The sequence below is a fragment of the Sipha flava genome, unplaced genomic scaffold, assembly GCF_003268045.1.
Source record: "Sipha flava isolate LNK unplaced genomic scaffold, YSA_version1 112_pilon_pilon, whole genome shotgun sequence".
Taxonomy (NCBI): Eukaryota; Metazoa; Arthropoda; class Insecta; order Hemiptera; family Aphididae; genus Sipha; species Sipha flava.
In genome coordinates, this window is record NW_020271731.1 from 304,016 (window position 1) to 325,633 (window position 21,618).

Here is a 21,618-nt window from a genome sequence, read left to right on the forward strand (position 1 = left end):
CGATAACTATTATCTTATTTGTCCAATCGTTACGCTTTTTATCAGTTTATCAGTTATATCATAATCATTCTATAAGTAATTTTCTTTTAACACACACAATAATTATTTCTTTAACATCTTTATAGTTTGAACTTTATCCCACTAAATAAGAAATTATTGAAATATATTTATTATTTTGTCTTCTACGTTGTAAAAAAAAAGTACAATAATTTTATTAAAATATTTAAGTATGGTAAAGCGTTCACTTCGGAATATTCGAATTACTTTATCATTAGTGTGAAAAAATATGTTAGGAAAAAGAAATAATAGTTAAATTAGAAATAATACTATTATGCCGTAATTCATATAATTAAAATATACTATTTTTATACCACAATTATACATTGACCAATAAGTGTTATAAATTAAAAAAAAAACATGTATATTATGAATCAATATAACGGATGTTCAATTGTTTGAATTAACTTTACACGACTAAAATCCGCAATACAATCGATTTTGAAAACTTTTATTGACCGACCTATTTCGGTGATATTAAATTATATGTAAATCCCGGTCTATAACTTTATACTACAGTAAATAGTATTATACAACCTTGTATATCATTAGCAAACGATAATCGTTTATCTACTTATATTATACTTTTATAAGCGATGCTTATTAAGCATATATTGTACTTGCAGAATTAATTCAAGTTATTATCACAATAGCTACATCATTGTATCTGTTGTAATACGAGTATTAAACTTCTATTGTGGTTTCAGTATCATATAGGTTTAATGATTATTTATCCAATTCTCTGAGATCATATTCATGCAAGTAGTTCATGCAAACATGTACGTGTTTAGGAATGTTTTTTAATTCAAATTCATAATTTTTCTACTAGTATTAAGTAGAATGGAGTTTTGTATTATCACATAATATATCGGTACTAAGAAAACATTAAAATATTCGCATAGAAAATATAAAATTCGTCAGTCATTATATATTATGCATAACCCGGACATAAAAACTACAAGAGAATAAGTTACCTTTATTCAACCATTTTTTTTATTTTTACTTTGTCAATCGTTTCTTACTAAACCTCTTCTCCTTACAAAAACATTTTTCATTGGATAGCACGGAAACATAGGTGAACATAGTCTTCTATATACCATCTACATATTATCGGTTCGAATATCGTCGTCGCTGATTTAAGTCGATCTTAAATTTTTTATATCGTTTCTCCCGGAACTCAGACATTTTCAATAGTTCCTGTGTACGAAATTCATAAATAATGTACGATCAATTTTTAGAGTTTTACGATACTTCAAAACTTTTTATCGTCCTGGAAATCGGCGCACGAGAACGTTAGGCGTGTAAAATATAGATAAATGTCATTAAACCGGTATGGTTTAGTGAAGAATTAAAAAAATCTGAAGTAGTGAAAAATAATATTATTCGCTTTCGGTCTACTGCAACAACGAACGACGACGTAAGCAAATAATTTGTCAAGAAAATCGATTCGATTAGCTTACGATCCGCAGTGTATGTAATATTTTTGTTTTAATTAAACGCGAGTGGAAAATCGCAATACAGGAATTTTTAGTGCTTGAAAAAATATCACAAGAAATAAACTTTTAACGTTGTTAAGTGTAAACGATTCTGTTGGGCGCAGTGATATCGAGTTTGACTAAAGAATATATCTGTAACCAGGGGATACACTTTGCGGTTGCGATGTTCCTAACAAAATGATTTTCGGGAATATTTTTTTTTAAATCTTTGTATCAATTTCATTCATTCTCCGAATATTAATTTTCGCCGGAAGCCGAGACACATCTGAATCTGTGATGAAACGGTTTTTTTTTTCATTTTCTCTTTTTTCAATCCGTATACATTCCAAGTCGTTAGACATGAGTCGGCTGCTCTTCACATCATATGTACCGTATACTATGTACCATATACCGTACGAACGTAAATAGGAAAAAAAAGCCAACAACAAGCAGTATGATAAATAAATATATTTGTACACTTGATGTACTTTGTATTCCACGTGGGTAAGACCTGCGTGTGTGCAACGCATTTAATCTGGATTATGATCGTACGATGGAGGCAGTAACGCGTCACTGGCGCCGTATTTTTAAAACATAAAACGCGCTTTAATCAGAGCCCTCGTGGCAGTGCGGATTATTCGTCGACGGATCGCTCTTGTGATAAACAAAACGAATAGCCCGTTGTATTACTCGTGTTTACTGTATGAAATGTACAAAATATCATTACATTATGGGTGTGTTACGATATGATACAATAATTCAACTCGCGTTTCACTTACGGGATGAAATATTTATTTACTTTTCTAGTCTATATGAATATAAACGTTTATGTGCACTTGTCAAAAGCAATCTCGTGGTACTTTAAGTATAATAATAATTATTGCATGAAAAACTTTTTTTTATAAATATCGTATTTATAAATAACGGTTACCAAAAACGATCAAATCAAATTAAATTACGTTAACTTTTTTACGGGAAATAGGTCATTTTAAATAAATAACAGTCGAATCAATATAGTTGAACATCATCGTTTTAAGAAAAAAATAGCAATGGCACTGAGAAAATTAATACATGTATCATGTATTAGTACTCGATGTTAATTTTGTTTTTTGTTTTTAAAACAAATAGTTTTTATTCAATCTGTTACAATATAGAAAAATAAAAATCATTGATAAAAGCAAATAGACACATATAAATAATAATAAAAATAAAATTACAGATTAGTTAGAATACAAGTCCATTGATATTGCTATGGTATATGATAAAATTAATTAATTAGGTTACAGAACTATTGTCGTTTTAGTCTTTTGATTGAGTTTCCTGGTTTAGTGACGGATGAAAGTTATGTATGTTAATATTGCATTTTATAATGTTTATAATTATAATTGAATATTTAGTTTATTATGTTTTTATATTTTTTTAAAAACTGAAGTTTTCCAGAAGCAAAAAACAGATATCAATGTCGTGATAAAAAAAAAAAAAAATGTTTTTGTTACAGTCTACGTATACATGTTTGTTTTATAAGTAAATATTTTTTTTCGAGAACAAGAAAATATTGAACTGTTGTTCCATTTATTTAACATATGCTACTACTGTTGTACTTATGATAGTGTTTTGGAGTTTCGGAGTTTCGGCACCTCTTTTGCGCTTTATACGGTTTTTTTTTTTTTACATTTTTTTGCCAAAATTGTGTTTTTTCCAAGTCGAGATTACGCGCGTGTAACCAATAAACACGTTTCGGGAGGGTCACGCAGATGATACGGAAACGATTTTTGTCGTTGCCATGTGTTTACAAAGGACGACGCAGTAGCTCTTATAATATAATATAATATAATATAGAAAATAGAAGCTGGATGCGTTCAAAACTCTCATAATTAGAGGATAGATGTTGTAGTAGTAAAAAACTAGTAAAATTGATTGCAGTATTGCACTACAAAATAACAACGTTTCGTTACAATTTATAGACATTTTATTTTAATTCTACCAAAAAAATATTTTTTATATTTTATAATAATAATTAATAAATTATCAATTGGAGACCCAAATTGTATTTCCCTTTATATTGTCTTCTATTTTATTTATAGTATGGGAGTACACTTAATTCACATAATTTTTGCGTAACGTAGATTAATTCGGAATGTCTCAATATGTATAAGTTTCCAAAAATAAACGAAATTCTGGTTTATTGATTTTATGCAACGGAATATTGGCGGATAACATGGCCTTACTAAGTATTTAGAAAATAATGATTTTTTCGTACATTTTGTTACCTGAAGTTGCGATATAGACGTTTTGGTGGTATTTTGTCGATTAACCCGTTAATGCTTTGCAGTTTCAATATGGTGTGTAACTGTATAACTCCGTTCAGCATTATTTCACACATTTTATAGAAAATTACAGATTCATAACATGAAAATACATTCTTACCGAATTCTAATACATATTTTTTTTTAAAACAGTGGAAATTGTTGGCTTAATTTTTGACATATTTACAGAACAATAACAGAACACGATAGCTCAAAATTCACGGTGCGACTAAATAACGGATTATTACTATCAAACTCAAACAGTCACATTTCACAAATTATTTTTGTATTGTATTGAATATCAACTGATATGATATTATCGAAATAAAGATAAGATACCATTATTACTAAATACTATACTACTTATTTAATTTTATTGCTGGAGATGTTTAAGTATAATTTTATCTAAACGTTTGTTGAGTTTCGAAATGTTTCGAAATGAGTTTCGCTGAAATAGTTCTATAAATGAGTAAATTTGACAGAATTGCACTAAAATTGAAAAAAATCCAAAAATTTCCAAAAATTGCACTTAAAACTTTTATATTTGAATTTGTACTTACATTAAACCTATTTAAAACTTACTTAGCAATTGAAAATAATTAATTGGAAAGGTAGAAGAAAAATGCAACAGCACCCATGCTCTACTCATAATTTTTATACGATTTATTCGGCACGTTATTTTTTTTTTGTTAGAAATCGATATTTTATAATACTTTGTACAATATCATTAAACTTTTATTAGTAATTATGGTAATAAAAACGTGAAGAAATAAATTATATCCTAAAAATATTGTAACACAATCAAACAAATAATAAATGTCTCAAGTAAGTGTTATTTTTATGAGAGATTACAAACTGAGGCAAGAAAAAATGTAACATTATACAATCTGCGACAAAACCGATAAGATGTAATATACAACCTGTGACAATTTAATTTATAGAATATAGTATGTAATATGGAACCTCTGTGTACCTATGTACGTATATCGTTTAATTAAATGATTGTTATGTTGGGTCTTGCGTACAAAATGGTAAAGAAATCCAATTGTATTTTTAAGTTTTAACGAAACATATTAAATATCGGTTCCTTTATTTTTGATAATACCAGTTAACACCTACTTAATAATTTTGGATGTCAGTAGATGTAGTTAGAAGCTTAATATTTGATTTTACGTGATGGAATTTACAACAATGTTTTGCCAGAATGGCAAATAATTTTATAGTGTCAAATAATTTCAAATTCTAATTTAAATTTGAATCCAAAATAAGTGGTAATAAAACATGCTAAAATTAATTAAACGATATATGTATGTAGGTACACATAGATAGGTTAGATATATCATTTAGGTACTAAATAGTATATAATATCGTAAGAGTATAAAATAAATTGCCGCAACTTGTACAGTATTTCTTATCGGTTTTATCGTAGATTGTTTAATATTAAATTTTTTATCGACTTTTAGAAAAAAAGTTAATTTTGCTTCAATTTATATACATCTATTTTGATTATATATAATTTAGTGAATTAGGTTAATCGGCATTATATTCTTTTGTAAATTACGAACACTACATTGATCGATATGCTAGTGGGTATACAACAGAATGTCGTACAATTTCTTCCGTTATCAATTAATAATTTATCATGAATATTGTCGATGAACTTATTTCTGTATCACATGGTACATCGAAAAAAAAAAAGAAAAACCAAACGTATAATACTTAAGTAGCATGGTTTATCACCATGCATAATATGTATTCAATATTCTTATGTTTTGTATTACGATAATCTTCGAAGATCTAACGCCAACAGCCGCTACTGTATCGATGTACTACTGTACTCTATTGATGAGACATAAACGTGAATACTGCGTTTTCCGATAGTTTTGATGACCCACATATTATTATATAATTTCAGTAGTAAATTAGAATTGTTATTGAATATTAAAGATACTATCTTGTAGAAAAAACTTCAATTTCCTATAGTAAAATAAAAGACTGCAACCGTTCAATAGTTCTGACAATAATAGTATTAAAGGTAAATTATACATTTTTCCTTATTAATTATAGTGATTTAATTGTTAAATTTTAGTCAGAACCGTATTATCATATACCAAATGGGTAAATAACGGCTTAGTTAGTAAATTAACCGTTTTATTCCAATAATTTTAATTAACAAATCATTAAGTTCAAAGAATATTCAAAGATATTTCAATATATAAGCTAAAAAACCATTATAAATTATAGTTTCAACATATTTATTATCACGTTAAAAATAATAGGACAGTATAAAATCCAAGAAAGTGTTGATTTAGTAAAGAAGAAAATGTATTCCAATTTTCTTAAAACGGTGTAGAAGCCAGAGCCAAGTTAATATAATTAACTTGTGCAGGATTTGTTTAAATTTCACAAAGCATTTTCATGTTAGCTAATCTATTTTGTGTTCGTTATGTACATGAGCATTCGTACAACATATAAATAGTGCAATATTACGTGCACTTGACTTCCGCTTGCATTATATTATCATACTGATCGGGCCCACTCATTGCACCATTATATTTCCAATCGTTTCCTTAAAACGCCCCCCCAAGACCGTGATGGCATGACTAACTTAACCGAAGCCACCGCGGTGGTGATAGTAGTAGTAGTGCTTGCGGTGGTGGTAGTGGTACGGGGTTTCCGAAGTCACGTTCACATCCGCATTATCAAAACAACGTAGCAATAACATCATTATTGACGACAACGAGTGGCTATAAATACATCTACTCACGTGGTATTAATATGTAAACCGTTGCGTATTTATTTTGTCAACCAGAACTCAACCGGTATAATTTTTCCCGAGAATTATCGAAAATCCATCGTTTTAAAATAATTTATGGGCAGTAAAATATCGCGTAAATGCGTAATTATAAAAACTTTATTATGCATATTATGTATGTATCATAATAATAAATTCAACAGAGTCTTTATTTGAAAACAGAGTAAATCGATTATAAGACACCAATCGATTGATCATTAATGTAAAAATAACTTGATAAAAAAATAAAAATAAAAATGTTGAATCAAATTGTATTTACTTCAAAGTTAATTGCAATGATTGATTTTTATTGACAGTTAAAAACAAGATTTGAAGTTATTGGTTTCGTGTTTATATTCATATTGTGTTGATCCTATTATTTAGATGAATATTTTGATTATATAAAACTATGATCTTATAAAATAATCGTTATTTCTTACCTGTATTTTACATTATCTTATGTAGGTGTTTATATTGGTGCTGATATAACATGAGTTGGGATTCTTGAATATATTAACTAAATGTTCTATCGAAAAATAAAAAACATAATAAAATCGATGTACCTCTTGTCTTACGTGGTACCATAAAAAATAACACCGATAGTAATTTTCAAGAACATCAAAATTGCTAAAGTGCATTGTAAAGGAAAACCACTAATGTTGTACAATATAATCATAATAGTATATGGGGAAATTGTTATATAACGTAGTAGATCTTTGAATAAAGAATTAATTTTATTGTTAAATTAAAGATATTCTGAAACAAAAGAATTATTCATTGTTTTGATATTATTTTTCCGTATATATATATAATCTTTGATGGTGATGTAAAGTTTTTGATCCTGAGTGAGGGTTTTTTTTTTAACTAATCTATATTCGTTTTCTTATATATCAAAAACGAATCTTCAAAATACTATAGTGAAGTTTTTACCGAGTACGTTCGTAAAGCAATTTTTCAAACTCACTCAAAATTTCAAAAAATACGATATAAAACTACTGATCAACGTCGAAATATCTTAAAAACCTGAACGTTTATATTTGATAACTAATTGTGTGTAATTATTTATTATTCTATAATTTTTCTAGGTTTTGAATAATAGAATTTAAACAATAATAATATTTATTATATAGGTTATAATGCTACGTGAACTGGCGAATTATGAAATGAATGGTTGTTATATTCCAGGATTAGAGTTTATATTTCCTGGACATCTGATTCGAATGGTCAAGCACACGCTGCAAGGGGTTGAAAAATTATTAATACAGAGTTCTTGATATTCCAATATTTATGTTTTTTTTTTTATTAAATAAGACGTTCACAGTTATGAAATTTTGGACATAAAATATTTAAATAAGAGTGTGATACAAAAAACATAAGAGTATTTATTTAATATGGTATTTTTAGTTATTATGTTAAAAAAATAACCCAAAATTAATATTTTTTTAATATTTATCATAGGTATTCACGTAAGAAGATCACATATTATTTTATATTTTACGTTGATAGAATATTATGAAATAGGATGTTTTACTAAATAACTGTTCTCGTGACGTTGGTGATATAGAGGGGGGGGGGGGGGTAAAATGTCCCGTACAATATTTGAAACCCCTGGCTGAGATATGGGCCATTGTAAATGGTACGTGCACGTGTACGTCTCGTAGGTTGTGCAACGGAGTAGACGCTACGTATATACACTGTTGTTATTACGTGTGACCTACTTCGCAGCTGCCGGTGATGTTATAATGCGATATGACTCGTTGGAGTGGGAACGTATGCGACGGGGAATTGTTTCCGGCGGACAAAATTACCTTCCGGTGGTGTGAATCGGCGACCGCGGAACCGTGTGTACACTTTTCTGCACATGCGATCGCTGTGCCGAGTGGATATAATGTACAGTACGGTAGTGGGCAAGGTTAAAGGAAAAAACCGTAACCGAAGTTGGAAAAAAATCTACCTCAATCGTAGATTATTTTTCACAGAGTCGTTGTTCATCAATGTTAAGATATTTATTATTTTATTTCGACGAGTTATTCACATCCAAGTTTGTGTCGACGATCGCCACTGTGTAGCGCGGATTAAACATATACATTAATTGAAACGATACAATTTACCTGAAGTTAAATACACCGTTTGCACAATGAAATAATTTTTTAACTCAATGGCTACAATAGTACGCTGTTATAATTAACTATTTGAGCGTAAACAGTACCGGGTAAGAGAGCATTTTTATTTGCTACATTATTATTTATTCATTTATTTAGTTATGTCAATAACGATTTCTAGAAAAATATTCTGCACAATAATACTAATCAAATAGAACTTCCAGGAAGTTAGGAAACTGGGAAAATCCAATTATATATATATTGTATATCGTATTACTAAAAGCACAAAAGAGAATTTAAATTTAAATCGAAAAGATAACCATGTTGAACCACGTCTAGAAAATATATATAGTAAACGTTGATAGTTTATTAGTCTGTCGCTTTTTAGTGAATCTTGGGTTTAATGTTAATTTCCACTTATTATGTCAGATAAAAATAAGATTTATAACTTCATTGTACCAGCAGCTGCAGCCAAAATGTTATGTTGAGTATATAATTATAAATTTCCATTTAATTAAGTTTTAAACAGTATTTTAAATATTAAATGGCACAAACATACAATTTTGATACGAAGAACAATCTAATCATATGAGACGATTAATACACACCATACGAGTTAAGAAAATTACTACTATACCGAAAACGAATCGACAACCTTTTGCAGGTAGTCTATTGTAGTATGCATGTTTTATTTATAACTGAAGAATTGTTTATACAGCGTGTGCAATAGAGATAGAGTCTTTTTGCATCGTTTTGTTTGCAATTCGTATCCTCTGCACGTGTTTTACGATAATCGTGAAACATCATTCTTGTGGTTAGAAATATATAATTCGATACACCGAGTGCAGGTCTAATAAAGATTAAACAGGACAGTTCGAAGAGTCAAACACGTAAAATACAATATGATATATAATACGGTGAAAGCTAACGACAGCATACCAAAGGATTAGCTTGTAATTATCGATAGCAGTCTAGCCTGCTGTTCCGAAACGGAAAGACAGTAGCGGAGGTGGTAAAGCAATAATTGGAGAAGAAAGACTCGAGAACTAGATCCGCGGTTATATACCTATTAGTCGGGTATGATCGGCTGGTGGATAGTTCATATGCTTACCCGTCCATCGTACACGAAAGCAGGTAGCGGAAGAGAGACGGATACACAAATCAACCTAGTGACGAAGAGATGGGTCGAGGGGCGTTTTCTATTCTCCTGTTGGTCTACGCAACTCCATGCACCGATTGAGGACGGTCGCCCGAAGGGGAGGGGAAATGGTCTGTTAAGTCGGCCGACGTGTCATCAATCTTGTACAGCACGGAACACTGAACGCGGATTCGTGTGTTATAGTTACGTTATTGTATACTGTTTACCCGTCGTCATCATCGGTTCAAGTCTTCCCTTTGTCACGGGACAGTGCTACCCCCGCTATTGCATCCTATCATCCACGTCTATGAATCACCGTCCGATAACGTTTACCTATATACGAATCATGTACGCGTGGCACAAAACGGGTACATGCTTTCAATGTTAATACGACAAACTTTAGCGAACAGTTTCCGGACTTTCACTACGAGTGGAAATAATTTGAACTACACCAATATCGGTAAAATAATAGAAATTTATAAGATTGACAAGGAATCATATTTTAAAACTTATTGGAATTTTATTTTTTTATTATTATTAGTTCGTGCCAAACCTTGGTAGGCGAGAGAGTTGTTCTTGTCAACTGTTTATTATCAAAATCGACCATTTTAAAATTCATTGTTGAGAAAATTCGTGTCATGGTTTACTCGCATAGTTAGTAATTACATCATAGTATTTCGTATCATTGTATTTATATTTAAAATATTTATGCACTCTAAATATCCATTTTTTTGGCATTTGAAAATTTATTGAGGTAACAAATAAAATATAAAATGAACTACTATTAAAATACAGATAATTTCTAAACTGTTCATAAGAACGCTCATTTTGTAATTATTCGAATTTTACTAAATATTCGTAATGTATTTTCATTTTATTGTGAATTTTTATTTTGTAATTAATTTTTGTGTATTTTATTGTTTAGTTCTCAACACAAATCTTCACGGTGTTTCGCGACCAAACGGTTATTGTTTTTAATTCTTTTTTTTTATTCAAAATTTGAACTGTTAATGTTTGTATCTCAAACCGGAATGTTCTTTAGGAAATTTTGATTTTTATAACAATCGAGCTAGTATAATTAGATATTTATAAGTGTTTAAAGTTCAGATAAAAAGTTGAGAGAATGGAGCAGCGAGAGGGACATCTCGTGAAATGTCCGTGCGCAATTTATTATTCCATTCACCTAAATCTTAAACTACACAATCATAAATAATTTACGTCTTGTTCGATGTTTGATTTCCACGTGTTGGCATTTTCAGAAATATATTTAGTAATAAAATAGTAATTATAACGACAGGTGTAATAGTATAAGTGAGTACTGCAAAACGCATGATGATTTTCTTTTTCTAAAGCTAACACAATGACCGAGATAATGAGTGTTAAACGTTATAAATCACTTTATATTTAGGCATAACAATAGGCTTATTATAATATTTTATCGTTATTTAAATGACGGCATAGGTGTTTAAATTTTCCAGGGCTTGAAGTAAAAAATTTCGATTGTTGATATTAATTTTTTTTAATTTCGAATTTGTTTCAAAATCGTTATTTTTTTTTTTTTAACTTTGGGTTCACAACAAGACGTTATCCATAACTTATAATTTCTCAAATGTTAATACATCATTAGCATAATAGTATTGTAGGCTGTAGCGACAAGCTACTGATATAGGTAGTATATATTTATTACCTATGTTATAAAACATTTCGTACTAGCTACAGTTATTATTACAGTGTTTCAAAAATGATAAAACATAATATGAAAGTGAAGCTAAAATGAAGTTAACTAGGGATACATCTATATGAAATGATTAAAATGTAAAATAAAGTTTTTTATTTACAGACTCAGACACAATTTAACTAAATATGAGAACAATATTTTAAATTATAAGTGGGACAAAATTTGTATTTATTAATCATATTTAATATGATGACATCTAGACGTCTAGAGAATCTGCAAAATTACAAAATAAAACTATTTTAGGTTATTTTATTTTATATTATTGGTTAAAAATATAACTCACCGGTAACAGCCAATGGAGTATTATAAATTAATATTTTATCTATATTAATACACTACAAAACTTCTATATAAAGTATATTATATGGAATAAATGGTGTGTATAAATACAACAATCGCTCATCGAACACTGATTCTTATCGTAAATATTTCAGGAAAACAAAATAGGTACTAATTATTTATTATTTTGTATAATCAATATTATTACCAAATATGGCAATTTTTACAAATTGAAAATATAGATAGACCTGTTGGCTGTTGAATTTTAAATTAATTAGAGTTAAAATCGTCTTATTATTAAAATTATTTTGATTTTGAAATAAAATATCAATTTTAACTTTTTTAAATTTTATCGATATTTGAAATTGATTTCAAGCTCTGAAAATTTCTCGGTTCAGCCCTGTACGCGTAACATCGTCGTTCGACGGCGCAATGAATAGGCAATTTCATTACGTTGGTGCGTTCGGTAGGCTAAATAATCGACTGCGTATTATGAATGATATTTAATAGTATACTCGTATTGTATATACGATCCATAAATAAAGAATATTTCATAGTAATTCGATGATATTGTTTACAATAATAATTTTACAAACGAAAAAATTAATTCCAATTTCTTAATGATTAACTGACTGAATACATATATTTTATGTAGAGACTATAATCTATAAATATTAGGTACACTAAATTAAAATTTAAAAATAATTTATAACCGTTACAGGAGTCATCATCATCAATTGTTATGTAAACGCAGTTCGTGAGTTGTTTCGATTTAGTTCCTGCCGTTTTCAGTGCTTGCCGAATGATCACGTGATCTAGCAACGATTAGTGATACATTATTTTACAGGGTTTGCGTATTGATTTTTATGCTACCCTCCGCAGAGGTAGAAAATAATTAAAATAAAATAAAATTCTTCAGACTACCGTTATTTAACCGACTAACATTGTAAGGTTTAATATTTTTCATTTAATGTATTATATTAACTATAGTATTTTTATTTTTATTTTGCTACAAGAAAAATTGTGGGATAAATGTATGTTTGAGGCTTCAAGTATAATAATAATATGTGGTACGATAAAAATGTTCACTATACCGCTTATTATAATATAATATAACCGAAAGTGCTATACCACAAGAGAAAATTAACGATAATAATTTGATCACATGCAAAAATTTGTATAGGGTTGGACTAAATATTGATTAATTTCATCGTATTGGCCTTCGGAGTATAAGCACACACTCACTTACTCGTGTGCTCATCCTTTGATGTGGGCGCAAACAAAGAAAAGACAACCGGGTAAATTATACGCAGCAAATATCGCCTAAGATGTTTTCTTTTAAGTTGATCATAGACTTTGTTGTATAGAAGTGTTCAGTAAATAGGAAATGGAAAATACAATAATACGCATATACTCGTATATATACAGTGCTTAACGATAAAGGTAACACGAAATATTTTGAACACACGTCCTTGTATGCAATTCGGGTTTTTTGTAATGTATAAAGGACATAAAATTACATTTATTTTTGATATACCTTTATTTTTAAAAAAAAAATTCTGCGCATGCATAACAAAATAATTTTTTTTTTTTAATGGAACACCCTATTTTTGAGTTCAAATTTGAATTATGTGAATTTTTTCAAGCAACTTTGACCTTTAAAATTTTGCTCTATCTTCAAAATTGACTGATTGAGAATGAGTTAAATTTTCGATTTATAACATTTGTATTTATCGTATTTTTCAATATAGACTATTGAGTTTAAATTTATTGACTTAGAGTTTTACAAATTTATAAGTGATTTCGTATGAATTTTTCTTAAAAATTAAGTGTACTATCCAGTGGCAGCTCGTTCTATGGAGCACAGAAGTACGTGCACACCTATATTTTTTAAGAATACGAAATATTACTCTATAACAATAATTGTATTATGTAATATTTACGAAAGGGATTAATATTTATTGACAAAAAAAAAATTGTTTTATTGACTAATTAGTTCTTCATTTATCATTATAGAATACTATAATAGATGATAACTGATAAGTGATAGGTCGTAGGTGTTGTGGACTGTAGTCCAGCTGTACGAGTTACGGTAAGAGCGATATGATGTCAAGCTACGACATCGGCTAGATTAACGTGGATTGAGCACAGTGAAAATATGCTCAGTTCGCGCATGCGCATTAACATTTTTATTCCCACTACTCGCATAAAAATGAAATACTTTTCGTGACACTTGGTTCACAGATGACGTGTGCTCATGATTATACAAACGGCAGCGTATATCAATGGCATCGCCTTGATGGTTATAGGTGAAGGATGGCGGTCATTCCCCGGACATTCCCGCTATTACAGACCGTTGTAATGCTTTTATCTATCTATATAGAACTATTTTTATCAACAACGTTCATCTATATGTATTTCTACTGACATTGTACACTATACCTTATTATATGTACATTATTATTTACCGTACAACCCTAATTAGTACTTATTATCAGTTCCAAACTATTGTAGTCCACAGATGATAGTCCACATTTAAAATTTTTGATATTGTTTGTTATCAATTGAAAAACTTATGATCAAAAATATTCCTAATTTTAATGAAAAGGTTATTGATATATTTGCTGAAAAAGAAAGAAAAGTAGAATAAGTTACAAAAATGTATCTGCCTAATATAATAATTTTAATCTATTTTTCATTATACACTATAAATATCTATAAATATATTATTTATATATATTTATATTAATATTTTATTTATAAAGTTCAGTTTTTCTGATGTACCTAATTTACTATTAATTCTTATTACCTATAAAGTATTAAATATAAATAAAATATATCATATATAATTGTGCACCATCAACTATTTTACCCGCGAGTCACCACTGGTACTATCATAAATACAAGTATTATAATTTACACTACTTCTATAGAAATTTTAACTCAACTGCACATAACGCATTAGTTGTTCGTGAATATTTAAAGAGAACTTTAAATCATAGATGGATCGACACTCGTGGGCCAGTACAATGGCCGCCAAGATCATCAGATTTGACACTTTTAGATTTTTTTATGGGGACATCTGAAGACGGTTATCTATTCTAACCCACCAAATGATCTTCAATGTTTGAAAAATAAAATAATTATTGTGTGTGCATAGTTAACTGAGGAACAAATACTTTCTACGGCACACAGAGAAATATTGCCACGGTGTGACCATTGCAAATAATGGTTTTAACTTCAAGAAATTTAAACGATGAATTATGAAATTTAATCAATACTCATCTGTACATAATTTAATTGTTCAATAAAATCAAATTTTTGTTTTACAACTGAATTAAAATAATATAATATATGTTAGTTTGTTTAATTTGTTTGTTTATGTGTTAGTTTTAAGTAACCAAAATTATACCATTTACAAGAAACTTGAACTAAAATTTCTGTAGAAGTAATGTAAATTACTTGTACTTATGACAGTACACTTAATTTTTAAGAAAAATTCATACGAAATCACTTATAAATTTGTAAAACTTTAAGTAGACTATTGAAAAATATGATAAATACAAATGTTATAAATCGAAAATTTAACTCATTCTCAATCAGTTAATTTTGAAGATAGAGCAAAACTAAAGGTCAAAGTTGCTAGAAAAAATTCACATAATTCAAATTTGAACTCAAAAATGGGGTGTGCCATTTAAAAAAAAATATTTTGTTGTGCATGCGCAGAATTTTTTTTTTAAAAAATTAATTTTTAAATTTTAATTAATTTTAACTTATCGTAAATAAATGTAATTTTATGTCCTTTATGCATTAGAAAAAACTCGAATTGCATACAAGGTCATGCGTTCGAAATATTTCATGTTACCTTTATCGTTGAACACGCTGATGAATATTATTAATGTAAACAGAGAGAGACCGGTAAATTCTTCACTTAAACGTAGGTACAGGTTCAAATTCTTATTTATTTTCAGTAAAAATGAAAGTACTCGTATTTTAGTATAATATTGATACAAGTAATTTTAGTTTATGACGACCGATAAACGACATATGAGACACCATTACACCAAAGCGTTAGTCATTTTTATATCATTATAATACGAAAAAGTACGTTTCATATTAGAATAAATGTAAATACATGACTTTATTAAGTACATATTTCAAACGTCTTGAAATTTTTATATACTCGTACATTGTACATGTATGAATGTATATCGAATATGTAATAACATACAAATAGAAGACATAATTTAATTTGATTCTTGGGCGACCATTTTTTCTATTTTCCAAAAGAGAAATTCTATATTTATTGTTCTTCAATGATTTTTATTTACTTTTCAATGAAATGTAGATTGTATATAACAATTAATAATAAAATAAAACTTCTATATTATCAGTTGGAGCGATATGATATCTTATATAGTACCTATATCATTTAAAAAATATAGTCAATAATGATTACATTCACGTTATATATCATTTAATTATTTGCATATTTATTAGTATGAAGAAATCAAGGAGTAATTTGATAAAAAAAATTTAGAGTTATCAATTGTCAAGTGTCTAATACAGCATAATATATTTATTTTTGTTTGCATATCCATCGCAGAAAAGTATTATTTGACTTTTTCCTTTTTTTTGACAACTAATAGAATATTAATATAACTTTTTTTATATATTTTTTGACTTTTTCGATTTTCGTCTTCTTAGGTGCTTATAAAAACTATAAAACTACTATAAAAACTTGAGGTTCTTTTCCCGGTTTTTATTTGTCGTGCGTAATCGCAATGGGGTTTATGATGGAACATGTATGTGTTAATTGTATTATTACAAACGAAATTCCATTACGCAACGCTCATTACCATATAAGTGGGACATCTAACCTGCTGCTATAGTTATAATAATAAGAAGAAGAATATATAGTAGTGGGCGTGGTATTTAATAGACATTTATGACTTAGCCCATTAATGTTTTTGACGCAGAATATTCGAATGTTTGTAGTTATTAAACATAATTTGTTTTTGACCATTTACGCTATTTGATAATCAACCGACTGTATACTATACAGGGTGTATAATAATAATTTACAACGATTATAAGGGGCATGCAAATAAAAGCACTATAGTAAATAAGAAATTAATTAAAAAGTGTTATATAATCCTGAAGGTGTATACATCTCTTCCGAGAATATTGTCATATTATTGCTTTTAACAATATTGATTATCAAACTCTCGGTCTACTCCGGATGGAGAAGGTATTTATTAAAATTGAAAATAACTATAGTTGGTTGGAACTATATATATATATATATATATATATATTGGTGAGCTATAGTATCTTATGAATAATATCTAGTACAGCATGTTATTATTGATGTCCTATATAATATATATATATTTATATATATATAATTTAAATACCACTGGATCACTGCTAAATGTATCTCAAAAACTATTCAACGTATGCATTTGAAATTTGCAATAGTGGTTCCACTAATACTTTCATCGTGCAAGAAAAATTTATCTAAAAATCACATTTTAAACGGTAAAAACAGTTTTTTCACTAATCGTATAAATATTTTAATTTTTTGATTACCCAGGAAATATTTTATTTGTTATGTTGATATTTTAAAATGTACGTGAATTATTAAATAGTATGAATGAATCAATAAAAATCAATAACATTCGACTATACAAATATTTTATACTTTTTTCAACCTAACATTTTTATGTTAGGAATTTGTGTCAGTTTTCTAATCTAAAATAATAAAATATCCTCCAGGGGAGACTGGATAATTGAGCTATACAAAAATAAATATTTGGTTATATGTTCCTTATGCATGCCTAAACAACTCAATATGTTAAACGGTATGTGTTCAATGGACTCAGAAACTACTGAACTATCTTTGATAACATTTGGTACAGAGATGAATTAGTCTTTGGGGAAACACATAGTTTACCTTTTGTTGCGAAAAAAAGTAAAGGGAAGCATCAGTAGACCTGATAAGGTCCAAACGAACAGTTTTTGTTTGGTTGTTGCTATAAAAAACCGAATAAATGGAAAGAAACCTCACATACCTCAGTGTACCCCTAGAAAATGGTGAACGTGTGTTTAATTGAAAATAATTTTCAAGAGCGACTATCTTCTCCTCCAAAAATAACACTTTTCTCTTTTTTATAAAAAATTAATTTGCAAGAATTTTTCTGTATGTTGAGGTGCAGATGTATTACACTTAGAACACAATCCAACTGAATTTTTAAATTCACTAGATTTGTTAGACTTTCCACCGCATGTTCTAATATTGATACAATATTAAAATATTCTATTATCTATAAAACATCAATCTACTACCATTCTGTAATGGTACCAGGCTTTCAATGTAAATTTTGATGTACAATACAACCGAAGTAAAATTTTAAACGGACAATTTAAAGACAAATATGTATTATTGTCATGCATCCCAATGATTCATGTATGATCAATAGCTTCTATGATGAGTAACACCCAAAAGGAGTTGAACACTCAGGAGTGATCCCGAGTTAACGGACAATGTCGAGTACTTATTGATCTTCGCTATATCTCAAAACTATATGAACTTAAAATTTAACAGGGTGGTCTCTCCAGTACTCAATACGCGCAATAAGTGGGATTTAAATAATATTGGAACTAGCAAATATGGTAATTCAGCGAACAACCAAAACTACCATACCAATTAATTTGAACTTTCGTTTTTTTTGTTTAGTAACCAACAGTTACACCAAACTTAGCTTTAAATAGTGTAAGGTAATAATCCATTCAAACCCATATCCCGACCAAGAATATGTTGTGTGAATCCAAGTAATGAAGCTAGTATATATAATAAACAATACACATGCAAAATCCGTGATGCTATTTCACTGATATTCTAAAATGGTAATTCTAAGGAGGCAGTGGTAATATTTATGTAATATAGATAACTTATAGTTAATGGAAAATTTGTAGGCAACAATATTCATGTCTATACTTACTTAAATAATTTAAAGTGAGTAAATGTGTGATACAATGCAGCAAATATACATAAGTTTGCTATCCAAATAATTGTAATTTGAATATAAGAATATTTATAGTATTTAAATAACGTACTGTATAAATTAATCATATTTTAATTTAAAATCAAAATATTTTTATTTAAATCATTTTTACGGAGAATGAGGAAAAAATGATCGTAAAAATGTATTGTTATAACAAACCTTACGAAAAATTACTGCCGCGATTGTAATCGTCAATTGAATGACATTGTATGTGTAAATGGTATTATTTACTTTTTACGACGATAGGTATTTTTTTACTTTATACGTCCACAGTTTGATATTTAATATTTTATGTGTTACATTGCAAAATTGTATAGTACTTGAATTAATTTTATTTGCTTTAATTTATATCATTGTTTATTATATAAAGCATATTTCTTCTATCGTTGAATTTCTAGCTTGAACAATAATCATACAAACAGGTACCAGACGTAATATAATATTCATGTTATTTTAAACCAAAAAAATGTTCAAAACTAAGGTTTTTAAAGATTATTTTCAAAGCCAAAAGTAATATTTATATTATAGGACACTCTATAACGACTTTTAAAACACAAAATTAAATATATTGTTTATTTATTATTGAAAGTTTTATTATAAATAATATACATTAATGCATAACTATTCTATAAATATTATTTTATAGTAAATAAACAAATCTTATATTATATATCTAATTAGTACAATATGATAAATATTGTCGGCATCATGGAACCGATAATTGAAAACTATCAATTTATTTGTTAGTAGTTACAACCGATGTCTTAAACTATCCTTCTAAATATATTATAAATGAATCACCATAAAATACTAATTTATATGTATACAGAAAATCTTATATATAATTATTTAAAATATTATAGAAAATTATTTTTTCTCTTTTATCCTCGTAATAGAGCTTAAGTTTACTGTGGTCCGGTAACCGCTTTTCATCCTTAAAATATAAACTAACTCTACAGTAAAAATATAAAACTTAAATAAATTAATGATTCATAAAAAAACTAAAGCTAAAATTAAATTAATCATATTATCTATTCTAATTTTAATAACAATATTTAATTACTCTTTTAATAATTTAAATACTAAAAATAGATAAATTTTGATAAAATAATATTACCATATAGTTTTAATATTTTTAGACTTCATTCTTATAATAATATAATAATATATGCATATTTGGCACTTTTAGTGTTTTTTGCTGGCAGAGTAAAGTTTTTTTTTTTAAGATAATCATTATAATTGTTGGTTAACTTATAAGAATTAGTTATTTGTCTGAATGTTTAGAATTTTGTTCAAGTTATTTTCATATTTAACTTTGTACAACTCGAAAGGCAACTTAAGTTATCCTTGTTTAAAAAAAATATATAATAAGTTATACTTTTCATAGTTGTTTTATAATTATTATTTTCATTAAACTAATTTATGGGCTAATGATCGAGATATTTTATTTCAAAATAAAAGGTCATCTTTCTCTGTTTGAAAATTATTTGATTATTTATAAATTCAGCTTTAACTTAGTAAGAATAACAATTTTGTACTCAATGCATTATGTAAGAGAAAAACAAGTTTTATCAAATTCACTTTAAACATTGAGGACATATGAACATTTAGCAATAATAGTGTAGTGGATAAAATAACAAATCATTAACTTGAAACTCACTTATACCTATGCACATTGAAATCTTTTTTTAACTCTTAATAACTACGTGAATAATATAATACGATAACTTTGAATATAATTTAGAACGACAAAATATGACTAAAATAATTTCAATTATAGTTTTATTACTACACATTTTTTAGTGTATTCAGCTACTTTCAAGAGGTTAAAAAAATAAGTTCTCTAAACTAATATTTATATATATATAAGATAATATAATTAACTGTAATCCACTTTTAATTATTTTAAAATTTTATTTTATTTTTGGTGTATAAAAAATTCGGCTTATTTATAATTTTTATAGATACACACTCACACATAAACACAAACACGTTTCTATATGTATAACTAAATATCATCATAATCGATAAGCGAATAATTTACAATAGAAGTATGATTTAACTAATTGCTTAAAGATGATTTGGTGGTGAAACTTTTACAGTACTTCAGGGAAAATCATATGGACGGGATATCCGAAGAGTGGAAGCTGCAGGCATCGAAGAAATTGAGATTTTTTTTCAGTAAAACAGAAAACACATCATTACCGTGGTTATGGCGGTTGTGAGGCTTCCAATAAGAAATCGATGACAATCATCGATGCCCCGGCGTTATTCAGCATCATTTTTTATTTTTTTTTGTGTGTGTATGCGATAAACACAAACTTACAGATACACCTGCACAAGTACGGACACACACTTATTTTCACACAATTTCTAAACTCACAAAATAAACATAAAAATAGACGAGCATAAGGTATGATTGGTAGAAGGAGAGAGGATGTTCTAGACGATTCTGCCTGACCGGACAAAGACCATTTCTATCGAATGTGCGACGATGGTGGTTATGACGCATTGACCACGGCCACAGTGGTTAAAACTTACGACGCCGAAACGTGACGAGGTTATGAAGGTTGTGGTGGTGATGGTGGTGGTGGTAATGGAGAGGTGACGTCGCGACGACAAGAACCCATTAAGAGAGCATAAAACAAAACGGAGTGAGGGG

The 21,618-nt window shown here is 28.2% G+C and overlaps 1 protein-coding gene across 1 annotated transcript in view; it reads right to left on the bottom strand.

Annotated features, from left to right (window-relative positions):
• Positions 1 to 19,620: 19,620 nt before the first annotated feature.
• The window catches only part of LOC112689440, a 132,017-nt gene continuing 130,019 nt past the window's right edge, over positions 19,621 to 21,618 (bottom strand). The window contains exon 6 of the transcript XR_003149127.1: positions 19,621 to 19,909. The gene's annotated coding sequence lies outside the window, so the exon portion shown is untranslated. The remainder of the gene's footprint in view (positions 19,910 to 21,618) is intronic.